This window comes from Lithobates pipiens, unplaced genomic scaffold (genome assembly GCF_037356315.1).
Source record: "Lithobates pipiens isolate NorthernLeopardFrog02 unplaced genomic scaffold, aLitPip1_a1.2 Scaffold_3, whole genome shotgun sequence".
NCBI classification, from domain to species: domain Eukaryota; kingdom Metazoa; phylum Chordata; class Amphibia; order Anura; family Ranidae; genus Lithobates; species Lithobates pipiens.
This window is the reverse complement of record NW_027507790.1, coordinates 73,402,121-73,425,071: the sequence shown is the minus strand read 5'-3', so window position 1 is coordinate 73,425,071 and position 22,951 is coordinate 73,402,121.

The following is a 22,951-nucleotide window of genomic DNA, read 5'->3' as shown; positions in this document are numbered from 1 at the left end:
TTCCTAACAATTTATAACCAATAAATAGCCAATTTATAACCAATAAATAGCACTTTTCAATGTTTTAAAATCATCAACTTTCATTGAAATAATTCTTGGAAATCCTGTCATTACATTTCTTGTTTTTTGCACTTCTTGTTATTGGGTGACAACTAGACATGTCCAATGACAAAAAAAAATGTTTGTTTTTTTTTCTTTTTTTTTTTTTTTGGAAATTCAAAAATTCAGAAATTCAAGAATTTGGAATTCGTAAATTCAGAAATCTGAAAATTCAGATTTTCAAATTTCCGAATTTTCGGAATTTGGAAATTCATAAAATTGAAAATCCGAAAATTTAAAAATCTGAAACAAGAAAAAAAATTAGTAAAATTCAAATGGTAACTAACTAATAATAATTAACTATTAAATTATAGGTATTGGAATTTCCTTTCAAATGTGTCTGTTTGTGAACGTAACGAATACAAATTTATCTGAAGTTATGAATTATCCAAAATAATGAATGCCGCATCTAAACAAATGGAATGGAACAAATGAATAATAAATAATAATAATAAAAAGGTTTTATTATTATTGTTATTTATTATTATTAGATTGTTATGTTCCATTAATTTAGAAACGCATTCATTATTTCAGATAATACATAACTTTGGATAAATTCATACTCATTACATTCGCTAACAGCTAAATTTGAATGGAAATTCCATAACTATAATTTAATAGTTATTATTAGTTAGTTATTTCAGATTTTCAGGTTTTCGAATGTTCAGATTTTTTCAGATTTTTTTTTTAGATTTTCATAGTTATTTTGGGATTTTCAAATTTCCAAATTTTTGAATTTTCAAATTTCCGAAATTTTTAATTTTCACATTTCCAAAATTTTGAATTTTCACATTTCCAAAATTTTGAATTTTCACATTTCCTAATTTTTATTTTTTTTATTTTTTAATTTCCGAATTTTTGAACTTCCAATATTCCTAAATTTCAAATTTCCAAATTCTAATATTTGAATTTTCCTATTTCCAAAACTTTGAATTTTTCAATTTACGAAATTTCAAATTTCCAAATTTCCGTATTTCGAAATTCCAAAATTCCAAATTTCTGAATCTCTGAAATTTAGAATTTCCGAAATTCGAAATTCAGAATACAAAATTGGAAATGAATTGAAAATGACAGAAAATAACACAATAAAAGATTTAAAAAATGTAAAAACATTTAATTTGAAAAAAGTCATTGATTTTAACATGGTGCTTCAACAGAATAGATATAATTTTGTTTGGGATTACATCTACTTTATGGAAGGAATAAGGTGAATATGAAGCAATCAGGTAGGTGTTAATAAAAATGGCTAAAACAAAGGGTAGAGATTGTAAACAGAAACGTGGAAAAAAAATGTTATTTGATGCAGCTGCGGGCATCATTCCGGTATAACCCCGAAAGCCAAGTACTGTACGCACATCTCCGTACGCTCGGCGGCATGGGAATAATTAATGATATATACACCATACCTCCTACTTAATTGCACTGATGCAGAATTTTGGAGTAATATACTGTATTGTTTAGTCAAAAAAATTCTTGCAACAAAAGAAGTTTTATAAAAAAAAAATGCATCTTTATTCACGTACAAATACATTTCCATTCAGCAATAACACAATTAGGTAGGTTTTAAAAAATCTTTGGCTAAAACAAAAAATTATTAAAAAGAAAAGGGATGTGGTTTCAAGTTCCTCCAGCCCCTTTTCTGATGGGACTTTAATGAGTAGGTCGGGGTGCCTAGAAACATTTAAGTGGAGGAGCCTGGAACCCTTATGCCTTGTACACACGGTTGGATTTTCTGACAGAAAATGTGCGATCGGATCATGTTGTCGGAAAATCCGACCGTGTGTGAGCTCCATCAGACTTTTTCTGTCGGAATATCCGAAGCCCAAAGTTTGAGAGCTGGATCTCAAATTTTCGGACAACATGATCAGATCGCGTCAATTTCCGATCATGTGTAGCCTAGTCCAACGGACAAAGTGCCACGCATGCTCAGAATAAATTCTGAGACGGAAGTGCTCGGTCAGGTAAAACTAGCGTTCATAATCGATATAGCACATTCGTCACGCTGCAATGTTAAAAATTGCTTAATGCAGCGCATTCTCTTTTTCTTTATAATGCTAGAAGAATGAAATTGTTTTGCTGCTCATATTCACACAGACTTCTCCAAAACTTATTTCTTTATTCTTTTTCCTGATTTCATGAATAGAATATTTTTATTCGTCAGATCTCCCAAATCATTTTTTATTTTTTATTTTTATTTTTACATTTTGTGGTTGCTTTTTTAATCAAGATCTCCTTTTTTTACATTTTGCTCATCTTCATAATTTTTTGGTGTGTTTTGTGTGTCAACTTACCACAACAACATTATTATCTTTTTATTTTATTGTTTTATTTTTTAATCTCAAGGAGGTTGTTTGGTGTTGGTGCCCCTTGTTAATTTGACTTTGTATTTTTGAAATGTACCTACCTACTCACAAATAAACTGTCCTTTTTGGAGTAAAACACATAGGCAAGTATTCCTTTAACCAAAAATCCTTTATTAGGTGTCATAATCAAATAAAGAGGGAGGCAACGCTGGAGAAACTGGTGAAATTGGCAAACCTTTGGCCCCCAGGGCAGACATCAATTATTTAAAGGCAAAGATTGGTGGCCTGAGGAGTCCATATCTAAGGGAGAACAGTCTGGTCCAGAAGTCCAAGAGATCAGGAACAGAAGCAGATGACATCTATGACCCCAGACTGTGGTCATATAACAGCCTGCATCTTCTGTGAGACCAGACTGGACCCAGGCCATCACTCTCTCGTCTTCCTTAGGCACTTCCCTCCAGGCTTCCTTCCAGGCTGTGGCTCTGCTCTTGTAGTTGTGGCAGGAGGTGGAGGAGGGCAATGGTCGACCTCCCGGCTGCCACTTGTCACAGCCTCCTCCTCCCGGGTGCCACTTGCCACAGTCTCCTCCTGGCTGAGGTCTTCCTGTGTATGAAAATGGGACATAGTTTTAGTTTTTTGTTCATCAATCACACAATTTTCAGCTCATGACTGTTGCAAATTGAATGTTAATAAATAGAACAGACTATTATTCTGAGCCCAGCATTTTTCATTCTTGTCCCAATCATTTTTGGTCACTACTGTCTATTGATATGTAAAACACTTTGTTAAGTCAGAACTTACTGATCAATAATAACATCTAGTTAACATCATTAAATGTGCGACAACAAATGTTAAACAATGCTATGCCTGTCTCAAGCTGGGCCCCTCCACATGTTGCTGCCTGGAAGGCCCAGGTTGGACATTGGAAGCCTCAGCTGGGGGGGAGGAAGCCTTGAAGGAAGACAGTAGAGTGCTGGCCTGGGTTCCCTCGGGTCTGCCACAAAATGTAGCCTGTCATAGTACAATATCCTGGGGACATAAATGTCATCTGCATCTCCTGACCTCAAGGACTCCTGGACCTTCTTGCTCACCCTCAAATATGTACTCCTCGGGCCACCAATTTTGGCCTAGACCTAGGTGATGTCTGCCGTGGGGACCATCGTCTTCACCAAAGAAAGCAGTTTCTTCAGCACTGCCTCCCTCTTTCTTAGGTCCTTATAAAAGGGGTTGTTCATCTGCCACAGGCAGGGCAGCTCCCTGAGCAGAATAGGCTAGTGATGTACCAAGTTAAAATTGTACCTTTGTTCAAATGATCGGCGCTTCAGTTCCTCCTTCCTCCTCTCACAGATCGTACGTATAACGCATGCGTGTTACGTTTTATATAAAGTGTGCATGCGTGAAACTCCGCCCCCTTGACGTTCTTTCTAGTCTATTCCCCACCCCTTCTCTTTCAGTGCAGTGGGGAGAGAACATGAAGGAGACACAGCAGGTGCGCACTAATTATTCCACTTACGAGGAGGACGAGGAAAGCCCGGAGCCAGAAACGTCACGATCCCAGAGGAGAAGATTCAAGGCCTCAAATATGTCTTTTGGAGAGATGTTGGAGATGGTGGACATATTGAAGAGGAACGACTATGATGGGAAGTATGGACCTTACCCAAACCCAAATGTCAGAAAAGGCAAGATCATGACTAAAGTTGTGAAGAGTCTACAGAAGAATTTTGGGGTACGACGATCCAAGGATCAACTAAGAAAACGCTGGTCAGACCTGAAACTGAGGGAGCACGATCAGTACAGTTCAGAAGGATCAAGCGTGTTCTTCAAAAAACAAATTAGAGTTGATGGAATGTTTGGGAGGAGTTGACACCCTCATTAGGTGTATTCACCACATTCATTGCATGGCCATATTGTGACCAGGTGGAGGTAGAGGGATTCTCATTATGCTGCCAATTAGAAGGTGGTGGTGGTGGTGTTGGCAGAGGAAAGTAATTAGAAGGTGGTGGTGTTGGCAGAGGAAGGTAGGTGGCAGAATGTGGCGATGACAACCGAGGAAGGGGTAAAGAATGTGGTTCTGGCAGATGGGGCAGGGGGGATTTGCATAGGGACCATAAGGTGGTGGAGGTTCTGAGAACCTTTATGTGGTGGTTGGTGGAATAAAAGTCACAATATAATGGATGGTACCTGCCAACATGTCTGCCTGGAGTTCTGATGGTACCTTCTCCATCAGACCTTCCAGATATCTTGCAGAACCCTGCACATGAGACCTATTGCTGTTCATTCTTTCAGACATACTGGCCATAATGTCCAGCATGCTGTTGAAATCAGGTTCAGGAGCCCTCCTTCTTGTTGCTCTAGCAGGTACACGAGCAAAAATGGGTGGTGTGAACTCCTCATCTTCCACAGGTGTTGCAGATGTAGACCATGCTGGAGTCGACAACTGGCTCTCCGGATCTTGGCCGGCTTGATCACCTGATGCTTGGCTTGCTTGTTGACTGTGATCACCTGATGCTTGGCTTGCTTGCTGACTGTTAGCATCTGTGTCCAAATTAATTATTATAACTTTCTCTTTACATTTTGTTTAATGACATTCGTACAGATCATAGCTTACCTCCCCAAAGCCAGCAATGGCCAAAGGAACTTCAGTTCTTTTGCATGAAGATAATATCTCGGAGCACATGCTGTGGATCCACTCCTAAATTCCCTGAGCAGTCTTAGCCCTTGCACACACGGTCGGACATTCCGACAACAAAATGCATCGGATTTTGTCTGACGGATTTTGTCCGAAACTTGTGTTGCATACACACCGTCGGACAAAGTTGTCAGAAAATCCGATTGTATGTAACGTGATGACGTTATTTCGTTACGACGGGACTACGTTCAGGCTAGTAGCCAATAGCTTTGGTCTAGGAATTTGATCTGAGCATGCATGGCACTTTGTCCGATCGGAATTCTCTACACACAATCAGACAAAGTCCGATCGGATCATGTTGTCGGAAAGTTTTATAGCCCAGCTCTAAAACAGTCCGATGGAGCCCACACGTGTGTACAAGGGCTTAGATGTCGAGTGTAGGCACCATGTATACTCTTCCACTTCATTTTGAGCAGTTTAACTGTTAAAAAACAAATAAAATAATAATAATAATAATGATTTTATATATATACAACAGCAAGTTACATAGTCCATGACACCTGCTCTGCTATTTGGGATGTGTTGAAGGATATTGTGATTAACAAACCTACAGCAGAAGATTGGTCACAGATCTCAGAAGTTTTCTGGCAACACTGCAACCTCCCCAATTGTGTTGGAGCGATCAATGGGAAACATATTCGGATCATAAAGCCCATGGGTAGCAGAAGCCAGTATTTTAACTACAAGAAATATTTTTCTTTTGTTTTAATGGCAGTGGCTGATGCTAATTATTGCTTCTGTTACATAAATATTGGGCCATATGGCAGCAGCGCTGACTCTACTATTTTTGGCAATTCTTCATTTGGACACATGCTGCGTACCAATTGTTTGGACCTTCCAGCAAACAGTCCACTCCCGGGCATAAATGGCCACCCCTACCCAGTGTTTTTGTGGGGGATGAGTGAGCATTTTCTATGGCCTTACTCGGGGCACAATCTAACTGTACAGAAGAACTGTGTTCAATTATCGGCTAATATGAGCATGTTGAGTTGTTGAATGTGCATTTGGCATTTTGGCAAACAAATGGCGGGTACTGCACACTCCCATTGTTCTAAACATTCAAAATGCGGTCTGTGCTGTTAAAGGTGCATGTGCCTTGCATAACTTTGTAAGGCAGCGGGATGGATTTGAGTTTGAGGGCCCATTACATGAGAACATGGAAAGAGCTCATTAGACCGGTGTTCATGGAAGCAGACAAGGGACACATGTCAGGGATCAATTTGCTTCCTACTTTATGTCTCCAGCAGGACAGATCCCATGACAGCTTGAGGCAATTGAATAATTTTAAATCTTTAGTTTTTTGTTAATACAACCATATACTATGCTGTACTGAAGAATTAATAAAAATGTTTGATGTATTGATAAGAAGTCCCATTTTTTTTTTAAATATATATTTATCTTTGTGTGCAGTATCCATACAATATCCACTAGGGGTCAGAGTGTGCCATCATGTATTTGTGACATGCTGACAATACTATACTCATACTCCTATGCATAGGCTCCTTTCACACTGAAGCATTTTTCAGGCACTACAGCACTAAAAATAGCTCCTGTATAGAGCCTTAAAAAAGCAGCTTCTTTAACACTAGTGTGAAATTTGCCAGCTGTTTTAACCCTTTCGCCAGCAGTTTTAACCCCCGATAGCGGCCGAATAGCGCTGCTAAAATGACGGCAAAGTGGCGCTAAAAAAGCGCCGCTTTACGGCCGATGCCTGCACTGCCCCAGTGTGAAAGTGAAAGGGGCCTTAGGTGCTTTTATACATATTAGGGATGACCCGAACACCCCCCGGTTCGGTTCGCACCAGAACTTTCGAACGGCCCGAAAATTCATGCGAACTTTAGAACCCCATTGAAGTCTATGGGACTCAAACTTTCAAAATAAAAAGTGCTAATTTTAATGGCTAATATGCAAGATATTGTCCTAAAAAGGATTTGGGGACCCGGCTCCTTCCCCAGGGGCATGGGTCAATGGCAATTTTTTTTTAAAAACTGTCATTTTTTCAGGAGCACTGATTTTAATGACAATTAAAGTGAAAAAAAAGTGAAATATTCCTTTAAATATCATGCCTGGGGGTTGTCTATAGTATGCCTGTGAAGTGGCACGTGTTTCCTGTGTTTAGAACAGTCCCTGCACAAAATGACATTTAATGGAAAAAATTCATTTAAAACTGCTTGCGGTTTTAATGTCATGTCTGGTTCTGGCAATATGGATGAAAATCATTGAGAAAAAAATGGCATGGGTAGCCCCCTGCCCATTACCAGCCCCTTTGGGTCTTGTACGGATATTAAGGGGAACCCCGTACCCAAATAAAAAAAAGGAAAGGCGTGGGGCCCCCAGGCCCTATATACTCAGAACAGCAGTATACAGGCAGCGCAAACAAGACAGGGACTGTGTAGGTTTGTTGTGTTAAGTAGAATCTGTTTGTAATTTTGAACTGGTACATTTTTAAAGTGTAGCTCCAGTCAAAAAATCTATTTTTAAGCTTTTTGGAAAACATAGGGAAGGGTTATCACCCCAGTATATTTTTTTTGGCCATCCATCTTTTTTCATCTCACTTCCTGTTGTCTCCATCCGTTTGCAAGTAGGAGATGTTTGTAAGTTGGATGTTTGAAAGTAGGGGCCTGCCATATATGCTCTGCAGAAATGGGGGCCTAAGGTCTTGTGTTGCCACAACACTGTAAGCCCTCAAAGTGACTCTTGGTGGGCGCTGGAGCGCCCTGCTGTGAACGATTATATCAAGAATTGTAATTACATGCCATTGTTAAACAGGGGCTGAAAAATTGGGCCTTTGGTGGTTGTGGTGGTGGTCCTGGTGTCACAACACTATAAGTCCTCACAGTTACTCTCGGTGAGTGCAGGAATGGGCCCTGCTGTGAAATATTATATCAAGAATTGTAATTACATGCCCCTGTTAAACAGAGGCTGAAAAATTGGGCCTCAGGCCGCGTACACACGGGCGGACTGTTCGCCCAACTTTGTCCGCTGAACAGTGTTTCAGCGGACAGTCCGCTCGTGTGTGGGCTTCAGCAGACAGTTTCAGCAGACAGTCTGTCGAACAAAGTTTTTCGGAATTTCCGTAAGACAGTCCGCTGAAACTTGGTTTCAGCGGACAGTCCGCTCGTGTGTAGGCTTGTTCGACAAACTAAGTTTCGCGCATGCTCAGAAAGGATTTACACGGCGAAGGTTGCATTGCAGTGTATTGGACGTCGAATTTCTCGTCCCGTCGTACGTGCCGTTCACGTCATCGCGCACGCTTTCAGCGGACTGTTCGTTCATCGTGTGTGGTCAAGTCCGCTCATGCAAATTTTGAGCGGACTGTTTGTCGGATTGTTTGACAAACTAAGTTGGGCGAACAGTCCGCCCGTGTGTACGCGGCCTCAGGCACTGCTTTCTGGTGCCATGACACTGCACCCTTTTGAAGATACTCTAGTAGGAGGTTGGAGTGCAGGAATGAGCCCTGCTGCAAAGCATTGCATTAAAAATTGTAATTACATGCTCCGGTTAAACAGGGGCTGAAAAATTGGGCCTTAGGTACTGGTGCCATGACACTGCAACCTCTCCCAGTTACTCTAGTTGGAGTGCAGGAATGAGCCCTGCTGCAAAGCATTGCATCCAAAATTGTAATTACACGCCCTTGTTAAACAGGGGCTGAAAAATTGGGCTGGTGGCGTCACCCAGAACCAAAACTGTTCTTCCAAGCTATCAGCAGGATCATTGAGGAGGAAGAGGATAGTCAGTCAAATAACAGGACAGTCACTCAGCATTAGGGATGAGCTTGGTGTTCGAGTCGAACGTATGTTTGACTTGAACATCGGCTGTTCGCACGTTCAGCGAATATCGAACGTTATGGGCCATTCGCACCAAATTCATGTGGCGCTCATGGCCCACAATGCACTGCACCATTGCAGTGCATTTCTGGCTCATGATTGTCCAAGCATGCACTGTAACCCCGCATGCTTGGCCAATTATAGCGCCGGCAGCGAGGAGAGCCATGATTGGCTACAGGCAGGATGCCTGTGGCCAATTATAGCTCAGGCTGTGTAGTACACGCCCCACACTATATAAGGCCGCCAGTGCGGTGGCCTTGTGTAGTGTTCCAGCATCTGCAGGAGTTAGTGGGTGTTGTCTGTGTGCCTTCATCGCAGTATACACCTGTATCTACATATATTGCCCTCCTCTAATTGAGCCATCTGCCATTTGCAGGAGTTAGTTGGTTTTGTGTGCCTCCAGCAAAGTATACACCTGTATCTACCTATAGTGCTCTTCTCTAATTGAGCCATCTGCCATCTACAGGAGTTAGTGGGTGTTGTCTGTGTGCCTTCATCGCAGTATACACCTGTATCTACCTATATTGCTCTTCTCTAATTGAGCCATCTGCCATCTGCAGGAGTTAGTGGGTGTTGTCTGTGTGCCTTCATCGCAGTATACACCTGTATCTACATATATTGCTCTTCTCTAATTAAGCCTTCTGCCATCTGCAGGAGTTAGTTGGTGTTGTGTGCCTCCAGCGCAGTATACATCTGTAGCTACCTATATTGCTCTTCTCTAATTGAGCCATCTGTCATCTGCAGGAGTTAGTTGGTGTTGTGTGCCTCCAGCAAAGTATACACCTGTATCTACCTATATTGCTCTTCTCCTATTGAGCCATCAGCCATCTGCAGGAGTTAGTGTGTGTTGTCTGTGTGCCTTCAGCGCAGTAAACACCTGTATCTACCTATATTGCTCTTCTCTAATTGAGCCATCTGCCATCTGCAGGAGTTAGTTGGTGTTGTGTGCCTCCAGCAAAGTATACACCTGTAGCTACCTATATTGCTCTTCTCTAATTGAGCCATCTGCCATCTGCAGGAGTTAGTTGGTGTTGTGTGCCTCCAGCGCAGTATACACCTGTAGCTACCTATATTGCTCTTCTCTAATTGAGCCATCTGCCATCTGCAGGAGTTCGTTGGTGTTGTGTGCCTCCAGCATAGCACAATATACACCTGTATCTACCCTTTGTTGCTGGTGTTCTATAATAAAGGTATCTGTAGGAGTTAGTTGGTGTTGTGTGCCTCCAGCACAGCACAGTATACACCTGTATCTACCCTTTAATTGCTGGTGTTCTATATTAAAGGCATCTGCAGGAGTTAGTGGGTGTTGTGTACTTCCAGCACAGCACTGTATACACCTGTATCTGCCCTTTATTGCTGGTGTTCTATAATAAAGGCATCTGCAGGAGTTAGTGGGTGTTGTGTGCCTCCAGCAAAGCACAATATACACCTGTATCTGCCCTTTATTGCTGGTGTTCTCTAATAAAGGCATCTGCAGGAGTTAGTGGGTGTTGTGTGCCTCCAGCAAAGCACAATATACACCTGTATCTGCCCTTTATTGCTGGTGTTCTATAATAAAGGCATCTGCAGGAGTTAGTTGGTGTTGTGTGCCTCCAGCACAGCACAGTATACACCGGTATCTACCCTTTAATTGCTTGTGTTCTATAATAAAGGCATCTGCAGGAGTTAGTGGGTGTTGTGTGCCTCCAGCAAAGCACAATATACACCTGTATCTGCCCTTTATGGCTGGTGTTCTATAATAAAGGCATCTGCAGGAGTTAGTGAGTGGTTTGTGCCTCCAGCACAATATACACTACCTTATTGCTGGTTTTCCCATCTTCCTGCAGGCCATTAACATGTCTGGAATGCCAACAAGGAGAGGCAGACAGGCACGAGCCAATAAAAGAGGGCAGGCAGGCTCTGTGTCTAGAGACAACAGTGCTGGTTGTGGACGCGGTGCATCCTCATCAGCACGTGGCCATGGGACACGCTTGTCCTTATTTTTAGCAGCTGGACGTGTTGAGCCGCATCATGCCGAAGACTTGGTAGAGTGGATGACCAAGCCCTCTTCATCCTCCTCATCCTCTCTCACGCAGGCTCAGGGTACTAGCAAAGCAGCTGCCAACGCATCCTCTTCCCTCATCTCAATGTCATCATCAGTGACTACTTCCCTAGACCCACCATGTCCTCCTGAGGAGACCCCCGAACTGTTTGAGCACAGTGTTGGGTACATGCTCCAGGAGGATGCCCAGTGTTTTGTAGGGTCTGATGATGATACTCAGCTAGAGGAAGGCAGTAGCGTGAGCGCAGAGAGAGGGGATGCTCAAGAAGGACAGCAATCTGGCAGTCATGTTCCACAAGCTGCAGCATACTGCCAGGCTTGCTCCAGTGATGAAGAGGTAGGGCCTCAGTGGCAGGTCCCCAAACGCCACTTTTTCTCACAGAAGGCGATTCCGGCTCTCTACCAGCATGTGGAAGGCAATGTCCTTGCCTCGCTGAACAGGGCGGTCAGTGGTAAGGTGCATATTACCGCTGACTCATGGTCCAGCAGGCATTGACAGGGATGTTACCTGTCTTTCACGGCCCATTGGGTGACTCTTGTGGCAGCTGGGAAGGATGCAGGACAAGGTGCAGTAGTGTTGGAGGTTGTTCCACCACCACGCCTCCAAAATGCTACTACTGGTTGTGACACACCTCTCTCCTCCACCCCCTCCTCTTCTTCTTCCTCCATGGCCTCTTCCAGTGCTTTGTCCTTGGAACCAGCGGTGCTCCGTAAGCGTTCAAGGGGCTACGCAAGTACGCAGGCAAAAAGATGCCATGCCATGCTTGCGCTGGTTTGTTTGGGGGACAGGAGCCACACTGGGGCAGAAATTTTGTCAGCTCTGCAGGGGCAGGCCGAGAGGTGGTTGACGCCACGCCAGCTTAAGCCAGGACTGGTGGTTTGCGACAATGGCACCAACCTCCTCTCCTCCCTCCGACAGGGACAACTGACTCATGTGCCCTGTGTGCCTCACATCCTTAACCTGGTGGTGCAGCGGTTCTTGGGCAGGTACAGGGGCTTACAGGATGTCCTGAAGCAGGCCAGGAAAGTCTGTGTGCATTTCCGCAGATCATTTAATGACTGTGCTCGGCTGGCTGAGCTCCAAAAGGAGTTGAACCTGCCCAAGAACCGCCTTATATGTGACATGCCCACCGGGTGGAACTCAACATTGCCCATGCTTCAGCGGTTGCACACGCAGAAGAGGGCCATCAATGAGTACCTGCGCGACTATGGCACCAGGACAGGAACAGGGGAGCTCGGTTTTTTCTCACCACGCCAGTGGGGCATGATCAGGGATGCATGCACTGTCCTGTCACCGTTTAAGGAGGCCACAAGGATGCTGAGCAGTGACAGTGCATGCATCAGTGACACTGTATCTCTTGTCCACCTGTTGGAGCATACGCTGCGTGGAATAATGGAAAGGGCACTTGAGGCAGAACAGAGGCAGGAAGAGGAGAACTTCCTTGCCTCTCAAGGTCCCCTTTATCCAGACAGTGTTCCTGCTGTCCCATCCATCACACAGGAAGAGGAGGAGGAGGAGGAGGAGGAGGATTGTGTCAGCATGGAGGTGGAGCCTGGCACTCAGCATCAGCAGCAGCAGTCTTGTATGGATGATTTACAGTCCCAAGAAACCCGTGGACTTGTACGTGGCTGGGAGGAGGTAGCTGCAGATCATGTTGTCCTTAGTGACCCAGAGGACTCCGGACCGAATGCCTCAGCTAACCTATGGTGCATGGCCTCCCTGATCCTGCAAAGCCTGCGGAAGGACCCTCGTATTCTTCGGATCAAGGAGAGGGACCATTACTGGCTGGCCACTCTCCTTGATCCATGGTACAAGGGTAAGGTTGTGGACCTTATTTTGCCGTCGCAGAGGGAGCAGAGGATGAGACATCTCCGGGAGGCCTTGCAGAAAGGTCTGTGCAACGCATTCCCAGAGACTGGGAGGTTACAAACTCCTGGTCCTGGACAATGTGTTGCTGAGGCATCGGTCAGAAGGAGTGGTGGAGAAGGTGGCCATCTGACCGACGCGTTCAGATAATTTTTTAGTCTGCAGCCCCAAGGTATGATCGGTTCCAGCAACCATCGCCAGCGTCTGATTTACATGGTGCAGGAATAACTAGGGGCAAGGTCAGACTTGGACACCTTTCCCACTGAAAATCCTCTGGCGTACTGGGTCTTGAGGATGGATCACTGGCCAGAGCTTGCACAGTATGCAATTGAGCTACTGGCCTGTCCTGCATCCAGCGTTCTTTCAGAACGCACCTTCAGTGCTGCTGGTAGCTTTGTAACCGATTACAGGGTGCGCCTGTCCACCAACTCGGTTGATCAACTGACCTTCATAAAGATGAATCAGTCTTGGATCACCACCAGCTACCCAGCACCTGAAGCTGATGTAACCGAATAATTTTTTTGAAATATCACATCCCTTCAAGACTGCCTATGCTGATGCTGAGTGACTGTCCTGTTATGTTGACTGTCTATCCTCTTCCTCCTCCGCTGATATCTTGGAAGGAAATTTTTGGCTCTGGGTGATGCCACCAGCCCAATTTTTAAGCCCGTTTAACAGGGGCGTGTAATTACAATTTTTGATGCAATGCTTTGCAGCAGGGCACATTCCTGCACTACAAATAGAGTATACGGGAGAGGTTGCAGTGTCGTGGCACCAGCACCAGTGCCTAAGGCCCAATTTTTCAGCCCCTGTTCAACAGGGGCGTGTAATTACAATTTTTGATGCAATGCTTTGCAGCAGGGCTCATTCCTGCACTCCAACTAGAGTATATGGGAGAGGTCGCAGTGTATAGGCCCAATTCTTCAGCCCCTGTTTAACAGGGGCATATAATACAATTTTTGAAGCAATGCTTTGCAGCAGGGCTCATTGCTGCACTCCAACTAGAGTATCTGGGAGAGGTTGCAGTGTTGTAGCACCAGCAAGCAGTGCCTAAGGCCCAATTTTTCAGCCCCTGTTTAACAGGGGCATCTAATTACAGTTCTTGATATAATATTTCACAGCAGGGCTCTCCAGCGCCTACCAAGAGTCACTTTGAAGGCTTACAGTGTTGTGGCAACACCAACACCTTAGGCGCAAATTTCTGCAGAGCATATAGGGCAGGCCCCTACTTTCAAACATCCAACTTACAAACGTTTCCTACTTGCAAACGGAAGGAGACAACAGGAAGTGAGATGAAAAAAGACGGACGGCCAAAAAAATTATAGAGGGGTGATAACCCTTCCCTATGTTTTCCAAAAAGCTTAAAAATAGATTTTTTGACTGGAGCTACGCTTTGAAAATGTACCAGTTCAAAATTACAAACAGATTCTACTTAACACAACAAACCTACACAGTCCCTGTCTTGTTTGTACCGCTTGTATACTCCTGTTCTGAGTATATAGGGCCTTGGGGCCCCACGCCTTTCCTTTTTTTAATATGGGTACGGGGGTTCCCCTTAATATCCGTACAAGACCCAAAGGGGCTGGTAATGGGCGGGGGGGCTACCTATGCCATTTTTCTCAATGATTTTCATCCATATTGCCGGAACCAGATATTACATTAAAAGCGCAAGCATTTTTAAATGACTTTTTTTCCGTCCTTGCACAAAATATGTCATTTTGTGCAGGGACTGTTCTAAACACGGAAAAACACGTGCCACTTTACAGGCATACTATAGACCCCCCCCCCCCCCCCCCCAGGCACGATATTTAAAGGAATATTTCACTTTTTTTCACTTTAATCGTCATTAAAATCAGTGCTCCAAAAAAAAACAGCCATTTTTAAAAACATTTTAGGCATTGACCCATGTCCCCTGCGGCACGAGCCAGGTCCCCAAACCCTTTTTAGGACAATATCTTGCATATTAGCCATTAAAATTAGCACTTTTTATTTTGAACGTTCGCTCCCCATAGACTTCAATGAGGTGCGAAACCGAACCAGGGGTGTTCTCGGCTCATCCCTACTCAGCATCAGCATAGGCAGTCTTGAAGGGATGTGACATTTAAAAAAAAAAATATTTGGTTACTTCAGGTGCTTGGTAGCTGGTGGTGATCCAAGACTGATTCATCTTTATGAAGGTCAGTCAATCAACCGAGTCAGTGGACAGGCGCACCCTGTGATCGGTACAAAGCCTCCAGCAGCACTGAAGGTACGTTCTGAAAGAACGCTGGATGCAGGACAGGCCAGTAGCTCAATTGCATACTGTGCAAGCTCTGGCCAGTGATCCATCCTCAAGACCCAGTAAGCCAGAGGATTTTCAGTGGGAAAGGTGTCCAAGTCTGATCTTGGCCCTAGGTATTTATGCACCATGTAAATCAGACGCTGGCGATGATTGCTGGAACCGATCATACCTTGGGGCTGCGGACTAAAAAATTGTCAGAATGCATCGGTCAGATGGCCACCTTCTCCACCGCTCCTTCTGTGACTGACCGAAGCCTCAGCAACACGTTGTCCAGGACCAGGAGTTTGTAACCTCCCAGTCCCTGGGAACGCGTTGCACAGACCTTTCTGCAAGGACTCCCGGAGATGTCTCATCTTCTGCTCCCTTTGGGACAGCAAGATAAGGTCCGCAACCTTACCCTTGTACCGTGGATCAAGGAGAGTGGCCAGCCAGTAATGGTCCCTCTCCTTGATCCAAAGAATACGAGGATCCTTCCGCAGGCTTTGCGGGATCAGGGAGGTCATGCACCGTAGGTTAGCTGAGGCATTCGGTCCAGAGTCCTCTGGGTCACTAAGGACAACTTGATCCGCAGCCACCTCCTCCCAGCCACTTACAAGTCCACGGGTTTCTTTGGACTGTAAATCATCCCTAAAAGACTACTGCTGCTGATGCTGAGTGCCAGGCTCCACCTCCATGCTGACACAAGCCTCCTCCTCCTCCTCCTCCTCTTCCTCTTCCTGTGTGATGGGTGGGACAGCAGGAACACTGTCTGGATAAAGGAGGCCTTGAGAGGCAAAGAAGTCCTCCTCTTCCTGCCTCTGTTCTGCCTTAAGTGCCCTGTCCATTATTCCATGCAGCATACGCTCCAACAGATGGACAAGAGGTACAGTGTCACTGATGCATGCACTGTCACTGCTCACCATCCTCATGGCCTCTTCAAATGGTGACAGGACAGTGCATGCATCCCTGATCATGCCCCACTGGCGTGCTGAAAAAAAACTGAGTTCCCCTGACCCTGTCCTGGTGCCGTAGTCAAACAGGTACTCATTGATGGCCCTCTTCTGCGTGTGAAGCTGCTGCAGCATGGCCAACGTTGAGTTCCACCTAGTGGGCAGGTCACATATAAGGCGGTTCTTGGGCAGGTTCAACTCCTTTTGGAGCTTAGCCAGCCGAGCACTGGCATTAAATGATCGGTGGAAATGCACACATACTTTCCTGGCGTGCCTCAGGACATCTTGTAAGCCCGGGTACCTGCCCAAGAACCGCTGCACCACCAGGTTAAGGACGTGAGCCACACAGGGCACATGGGTCAGTTGTCCCTGTCAGAGGGCGGAGAGGAGGTTGGTGCCATTGTCGCAAACCACCATTCCTGGCTTAAGCTGGTGTGGCGTCAACCACCTCTCAGCCTGCCCCTGCAGAGCTGACAAAATATCTGCCCCAGTGTGGCTCCTGTCCCCCAAACAAACCAGTGCAAGCACGGCATGGCATCTTTTTGCCTGCGTTCTTGCGTAGCCCCTGGAACGCCTACGGAGCACCGCTGGTTCCGAGGACAAAGCACTGGAAGAGGCCATGGAGGAAGAAGAAGAGGAGGGGGGGAGGAGAGAGGTGTGTCAAAACCAGTAGTAGCATTTTGGAGGCGTGGTGGCGGAACAACCTCCAACACTACTGCACCTTGTCCTGCATCCTTCCCAGCTGCCAGTAGAGTGACCCAATGGGCCGTGAAGGATAGGTAACGTCCCTGTCCATGCCTGCTGGACTATGAGTCAGCGGTAATATGCACCTTACTGCTGACCACCCTGTCCAGCGAGGCATGGACATTGCCTTCCACATGCTGGCAGAGAGGCGGAATCGCCTTCCGTGAGAAAAAGTGGCGTTTGGGGACCTGCCACTGAGGAACCGCACATTGCACAAACTCACGGAAGGGGGCCGAGTCTACCAACTGAAAAGGCAGCAGTTGAAGTGCTAGCAATTTAGCCAAGCTAGCTTTCAACCGCTGGGCATGTGGATGGCTGGGAGTGAACTCAAGTGAGATACGCTTGAGACATATGTTGCAAATAGCAGCGGTGCGATCTGATGCACTCGTCTCAAAAAAGGCCCACGCCAAAGGACTTTTGGAATAACGTGCAGAGACAGCGCCCTGCACAGGCGGAGCTCTGTGGTGTGATTCAATCGGTGTGCTGCCCTTAAGCTGGCCCCTGGAGGGCATCCTGCCTCATTGGAGATGTGCCTCCTCCTCCTCCTCTCTCCTATAAGGCACCCACGGGGAGTCAGTTACCTCATCATCCCCTCCCTCTTCATCACTGGAGCAAACATGGCAGTATGCTGCAGCTGGTGGAACATGACTGCCAGATTGCTGTCCTTCTTGAGCATAACCTCTCTCTGCGCTCACACTACTGCCTTCCTATAGTGGGGTTATCATCAGAGCCTTCAAAACGCTGGGCATCCTCCTGGAGCATGTACCCAACACTGTTTTCAAATGGTTTGGGGGCTCCTCAGGAGGACATGGTGTGTCTAGGGAAGGAGTGACTGATGAGACTGAGACGAGGGAAGAGGACGCGCAGGCAGCTGCTTTGCTAGTACCCTGAGCCTGGTTGAGAGAGGATGAGGAGGGCTTGGTCATCCACTCTACCCAGTCTTCGGCATGATGCGGCTCAACACGTCCAGCTGCTAAAAATAAGGACAAGTGTTTCCCATGGCCACGTGCTGATGACGATGCACTGTGTCCATGACCAGCACTCTTGTCTCTAGACACAGAGCCTGCTTACCCTCTTTTATTGACTCGTGACTGTCTGCCTCTCCTTGTTGGCCTTCCAGACATAGTAATGGCCTGCAGGAAGATGGTAAAACCAGCAATTAGGTAGCTTTAGGTGCACACTGAGCAGATGATACAGTACACTGACTGTAATTACTGCAGCTGCCTGCCTGTGTTACAAAAACAGAACAATACCAGCAATAAGGGGTAGCTTCAGGTGTATACTAGGCTGAAGGCACACAACACCCGCTTTAACTCCTGCAGATGCCTGTATTACAGAACACCAATAATAAAGGGTAGCTTCAGGTCTATATTGTGCTGGAGGCACACAATACCCAATTTAACTGCTGCAGATGCATGTATTACAGAACACCATTAATAAAGGGTAGCTTCAGGTGTATATTGTGCTGGAGGCACACAACACCCACTGACCCCATTGAATTTAATGGCAGGCGAACCTTAAAAACCTACAGGTCATATTTTCAGCCACAAAATACTTACTAGCTGTGCACACATAGTCCCACCACATGGACACTGACATAACAAAAGTATTAAGTGAATCTGGGATCGACAACGACAGGCATTCTTTTTTTATCTGTGAAATTTTGACAATTCAAGAGCGCATGAAGGCCATGGAAGAGAGGCAAGGTCAGGGCAGGCTATGAAGGGGGTGCAGGAGATGATCAGTGCCACAGTCAGGGCAGCGCAGTCCTGTGCCAGTGTCCCAGTGTGCCAACCTGTGCTTGAGCCCCCCCCTCTGCCTGGCCCTCACCCCCACCTATGCAGGGCTCCACTGCGGTGGTCCGGAGGTGCCAGTCCAGTGCTGATCCTCAGCCATGGTGCTGGCACTGCCTGCTGATTGGCTTCTACACTGCTATCTCCCTCACTGTCTGAAACCAGCACCATGATAGAGACTGAGCACTGACAACAGCACCGTGATAGAGAGCGCTGACACCAGCACCGAGATAGAGAGCACTGACACCAGCACCGAGATAGAGAGCACTGACACCACACCAGCACCATGATAGAGAGCACTGACACCACACCAGCACCGTGATAGAGAGCACTGACATCAGCACCTTGATAGAGAGCACTGACACCAGCACTGTGATAGAGAGCACTGAGACCACACCAGCACCGAGATAGAGAGCACTGACACCAGCACCAAGATAGAGAGATAGCACTGACATCAGCACTGAGATAGAGAGCACTGACACCAGCACCGAGATAGAGAGCACTGACACCAGCACCGTGATAGAGAGCACTGACACCAGCACCGTGATAGAGAGCACTGACACCAGCACCGTGATAGAGAGCACTGACACCAGCACCGAGATAGAGAGCACTGACACCAGCACCGTGATAGAGAGCACTGAGACCACACCAGCATCAAGATAGAGAGCACTGAGACCACACCAGCACAGAGATAGAGAGCACTGACACCACACCAGCACTGAGATAGAGAGAGAGCACTGACACCAGCACCGAGATAGAGAGCACTGACAGCAGCACTGATGCCAGCAACTCTCTGTGGGACCCAAAAATATGACACCGCTCAACCTCTTCAAACAGGAGGGTACGGGCATATAGTACGGTGTGCTTTTTTTGTACAAGGAAGTGAGCCAAAGGTAGAAAAAAGGTCCATGTGCTCGATTAAATAAATTGTTTATAGAGTTATGCATATACATGGTATACTGGTCACTTGTGTTGAATTCCTCCGAGATCCATGCCTCATTCATTTTTATAAATGTGAGGTAGTCAACACTGTCGTGTGCTAGGCGAGTGCGCTTATCGGTCACAATCCCCCCCTGCTGCGCTGAATGTCCTTTCGGACAGGACACTGGACGAGGGGCAAGTCAACAGTTCCATTGCAAATTGGACAAGCTCTGACCAGAGGTCAAGCCTGCCCACCCAGTAGTCCAGGGGTTCATCACTCCTTAGAGCGTCCACATTGGCCGTTAACCCGATGTAGTCGGACACCTGTCGGTCTAGGCATTCCCTGATGCTGGATCCGGATGAGACCTGTCGATGGGTCGGTTCAAAGAGTGACCTCATATCAGAAGTCACCAACACATCTTCAAACCGCCCTCTTCTTGCAGACGCTGTTGGATTGGTACCCGCAACTGTTTCTCTGGGAGTGGTAATTCCTCCTCTGCCAGCGCACGCAAAAGCAGAATGCAGCCTTTCTCGAAGCAAGGCCTGGAAGTGCTCCATTCTGACAGCCCTCTGTGACGGTGGTAACATTTCCGCCATTTTGTGTCTGTACCGGGGGTCTAAGTATGTTGCCACCCAGTACTGGTCCTTTAAGCTTTTAATACAGGGCCCCTGTTAAAACACTGGAGCATAAAGGCCCCCATTTGCACTAAACTGGCAGCGGTGTGGTGGCCTGGCTCCTGCTCATCATCCAGGATAACGTCGTCCTCATCGTTCTCCTCTCCCCATCCACGCACAACAACATTGATCCCCAGAAAGGTTTAAAGCATGCTCTTCTTGCTCCTCCTCATCCGCCCTGGCACCATCCTCCTCTGACTCCTCTTCAGACTCCTGTTGTTGACTTGTCTCAGATAGAGTAGCCCCCCCCTGGGAATTCATTCAGCATTGTGACTTCCTCATCTTCCTGCTCCTCCACGGCTTGATCAATGATACGACGCAATGCACGCTCCATAAAGAAGGCATAAGGTACCATGTCACTGATGGCGCCATGGCTGCAACTGACCAGTTTGGTGATCTTATCAAATGGCCGCAAAAGTCTGCATGCGTCATGCATGAGCAGCCACTGGCGCGGTGAAAAAAAACAAGCTCCCCAGAACCTGTTCTGCCGCAGAGTTCGTACAGGTAGTCATTAACTGCACGTTTCTGCTGGAGCAGCCTATCAAGCATATAGAAGGTTGAGTTCCATCGCGTCGGGCAATCGCAAATAAGACATCTGACCGGCAGATTGTGTCTCCGCTGAATGTCAGCAAGGCGAGCCACGGCTGTGTAAGATCTTCTGAAATGGGCCGAGATTTTCCTTGCCTGCCGCAAGATGTCCTGGACCCCAGGGTATTGGACAACGAATCGATGCACGACCAAGTTTAAGACATTTGCCATGCATGGCACGTGTGTAATTTTGCCCTGTTTCAATGCGCTAAGCAGATTGGCACCGTTGTCACACACCACTTTACCAACTGTCAAATTGAGTGGTGTTAGCCACTGATCTGCCTGTGAACGCAAAGCTGAAAGGAGTGCAGGGCCAGTGTGGCTCTTGGCTTCCAGGCACAACAGACGCAGCACAGCATGGCAACATTTCACCTGGCATGTCGAATAGGTTCTGGAGATCTTGGGCGGCGAAGAGACGCTAGCAGCGGAAAAGGAGGAGTCAGCCGAGGAGGAGAGGGAGGAGGATGGAGTAGGAGGAGGAGAAGAAGGGCCAGGCCTGCATGCAATCCGTGGCGGTAAAACCAAATCTACACGGGTGCCACGGGTTACATGCTTGACGGCCGTCAGAAGGTTCACTCAGTGGGCAGTAAAAGTGATATACCTTCCCTGCCCATGTTTGCTAGACCACGTGTCTGTGGTCAGATGTATCTTGGCACCAACACTGTGTGCCAAAGATACATTCATTTGCCGCTGAACATGGCCATATAGCTCTCGGATGCCCTTCTGTGAGAAATACTTCCTTCCTGGGACCTTCCATTGTGGTGTTCCAATGGCCACAAATTTTCAAAAGGCCTCCGAGTCTACCAGTTTATATGGCAGTAGTTGGTGGGCTATCAGTTCTGACAAGCCAGCCATCAACTGTTGGGCAAGAGGGTTATCAGGCGTCATGATTTTTTACGCTCGAACATTTGGCCCACGGAAGCCTGCCTTTTTGCATAAAAACGTGAGGACGGCATTATGGAGGGTGGAGTGGAGGACAATTGTGAGGAGAGAGGAGAAGTAGAAGATGAGGCTGGACGGTGAGAACCTGGAGTGTGGCTTTGTGGGTTCCGTTGCTCCGACTGGGCTCATGTGCCTTCTTAACCACTTCAGCTCCGGACCAATAAATACCTTAAGGACCAGAGGTCTTTTTGCAATTTCGCACTGCGCTGCTTTAACTGGTAATTGCGCGGTCATGCAATATTGCACCCAAACGAAATTTGCGTCCTTTTCTTCCCACAAATAGAGCTTTCTCTGCGATTTTTTTTTTTTGCGATATAAATGGAAAAAGAGCGAAAATTTTGAAAAAAAATGATATTTTCTTCTTTTTGTTATAAGAAAAATCGAATAAACTAAATTTTAGTCATACATTGAGGGCAAAATTTATTCAGCCACATGTCTTTAGTAAAAAAAATGTCAATAAGCGTATATTTTTTGGTTTGCGCAAAAGTTATAGCGTCTACAAACTAGAGTACATTTTCTGGAATTTACACAGCTTTTAATTTATGACTGCCGATCTCATTCCTTGAGGTGCTAAAATGGCAGGGCAGTACAAATCCCCCCCAAATGACCCCATTTTGAAAAGTAGACACCCCAAGGAAATTGCTGATGGGTATGTTGAGCCCATTGAATATTTATTTTTTTTGTCCTAAGGGATTGAATAATGACAAAAAAAAAAAGTTGTCACTAAATAATATATTGCTCACACATGCCATGGTTATATGTGGAATTGCACCCCAAAATATATTCCGCTACTTCTCCCGAGTATGGGGATACCACATGTGTGGGACTTTTTGGGAGTCTAGTCGCGCACGGCACCCCGAAAACCAATCACCACCTTCAGGATTTCTAAGGGTGCAAATTTTTGATTTAACTCCTCACTACCTATCACAGTTTCGAAGGCCATAAAATGCCAAAATAGCACAAAACCCCCCAAAATGACCCCATTTTGGAAAGTAGACACCCCAAGCTATTTACTGAGAGGCATGTTGAGTCCATGGAATATTTTATATTTTGCCACAAGTTGCGGGAATATTACAAACTTTTTTTTTTTGCACCAAGTTGTCACTAAATGATATATTGCTCACACATGCTATGGGCATATGTGAAATGACACCCCAAAATACATTCTGCTGCTTCTCCTAAGTACGGGGATACCACATATGTGGGACTTTTTGGGAGTCTAGTCGCGCACGGCACCCCGAAAACCAATCAC